Here is a 2,155-nt window from a genome sequence, read left to right as displayed (position 1 = left end):
GCAAGGTCTGTCTCTCTCTGCATTCCCAGTGCAATTATGGCAAGGTTCATCATCTCAAGAAAACATGTGTCAAACCTGACTGAAATTACACGCAACAACTGCAGTAGTTCGCACTTTTACTCTGGCTGTAAATGAGTGCTCCAACATTGGAGCAAAGCCATTCATTTCTGTGTAATAACTCTGTTTGTTCTTTGGAATTGATTGGGGACACAGCGTTTTCCCTGTCTTCGGTCTAGATGTAGGGAAAAATATTTTATTTGTGTCTTTTTCCTTCACTGTTGTTTTTTTCAGTGGAATATCCACAGTTTAATAAATCATGTGAATTCGATCTCGCCTATATCAGGAGTACATATAAGCTCCAAGGTGGTGCCTGCGATATACCTGGGAAAAGACTCATATAAATCACATGAAGTGCTGCAAATACTGCAGGCATGAGTTTATGCTCTGCTCTCCCAATATGCCGTAAAGGGGCTTTCCATGTATTACTAAGAGAACTGGGCCTTCCTGAGGCAAATGCTTTGCACAGGTCTTTTTAGACAAATTACCTGTTAATAAGACAAATAATAAAGACCATATGATTTTTGATGTCAGTTTTTGGGAGATTAAATCAGTCAATCTGTTTTTTATTTATAGTCAGTCTGATATCTAATAATTCCACATTGTAATACCACAGATTTATGGGTTGTGCTCCAGTAGCTCAGTGATGCATGAGCAAACAGTAGTTGTTTTTAACACATATGCCTATTGATTACCTAGAAGTGGGGTTTTCATACCGCCTGCACTGAAGTGTTATCACACTCAAAGCTTTTTACCAAACACATGCTAAGGGTTCATCTGCTTGCTTGACCAGACACTGTTTCCCTGTCCTTGCTCTCTCTGACGTGCCGCACACACTTCAGTTTGAAAGCACATCAAACATGACCTCTCATGCACACCCACACATGCACTCTCACACGCACGCACGTACATACGCACACACTCATGCACCCGCATACGCACGCGTGCATTGTAACCTAAACATGCGCTCTCACCAGCTACCTCTCTCCCTTCCTCTCTCATCTCCCTTTTTTTCCTCCTGTTCACGATGAATATTTCAGCGTTTGTTGTCTCCATTTTCCAATTAATCCAGCTCAACGGCACATTAAGTGAGGGGGTACGCTATGTGTTTTTAGTAGGTCCTTAAGAATGCCAAGCAATGTCAGAGACGGTGAAGCTCCATAGAGCGCCAATAATCTGTCCTGTGTAATCTCTCAGAACAAATTTCCCCTGCGGAGACATAGCAGCTGTTGTTCCTCACCACTGCAGAGAGGAATGATGAATTTCCTTTTTTTTCATTTGTAAAAGATAGCTGAAAACAAGTCAAATAGATTTACCCATTTCGCGTCAATAATGGCAGATGTCTGACATGTCTCAATGTTCTGAAAGAGTACTGTTTTCATGCAGCGTGGTATAGTCCGTAAACCCCAGCGTGTAGTCCAAAGCAATATAGGGCCAGGCAATATTGCTCTGATATGCAGATGCCTCTTGAAAGAAAGATCAAATAGAGAGGCCTGTCAATTAACAATATACTGCTGTCTTTAACCTGCAGCATTCATCAATGAATACATGCTGAACTGATTTAAGTACAGAAGAAAAAACAGCCCTACTGTAATGACTGTTCTACAGGGATTCTGGGACCTGAATTAGTGTTCTGTGCTGGTGTTGTTAACAGTGAACAAGAACGTAGGCATATCACTTCAAAACATACTCGCATCAAAGAAGAGGGGGGACACACGTGCCTGAAAACATTTACCAATGCCATTTGATGAGTTCCACATGTTATTGCCCAATCCTCCACAATTTGACTCTTCAAAGCATGAAGAATGACCTACTTTACTACCAAATAATGTTATGCCTTTCATATGAATTTTATAACTAGGTCATGAATGCAGGGAGGCATTTTTGGGTGATACAAGATGCATATTATTGTGTTTTTACAGTAATGAGTAATGAGAGGTTCTAACGCTGGAGTTGATGCACAATGGTGAAATGACAGCCTGCTGAAGTGATGCAGAGATAAGATGGATGAGCTGAGTCCACGTGCTCAGATATCTGATACTACAGAGACATGAGGACTATGTCCCTCACACACTTCCCTGGGGGTCCATTTCAGGAC

Source organism: Megalops cyprinoides, chromosome 15 (assembly GCF_013368585.1).
Source record: "Megalops cyprinoides isolate fMegCyp1 chromosome 15, fMegCyp1.pri, whole genome shotgun sequence".
Classification (NCBI taxonomy): Eukaryota; Metazoa; Chordata; class Actinopteri; order Elopiformes; family Megalopidae; genus Megalops; species Megalops cyprinoides.
The sequence above is the reverse complement of the archived record's forward strand: the minus strand, read 5'-3'. Positions refer to the sequence as shown.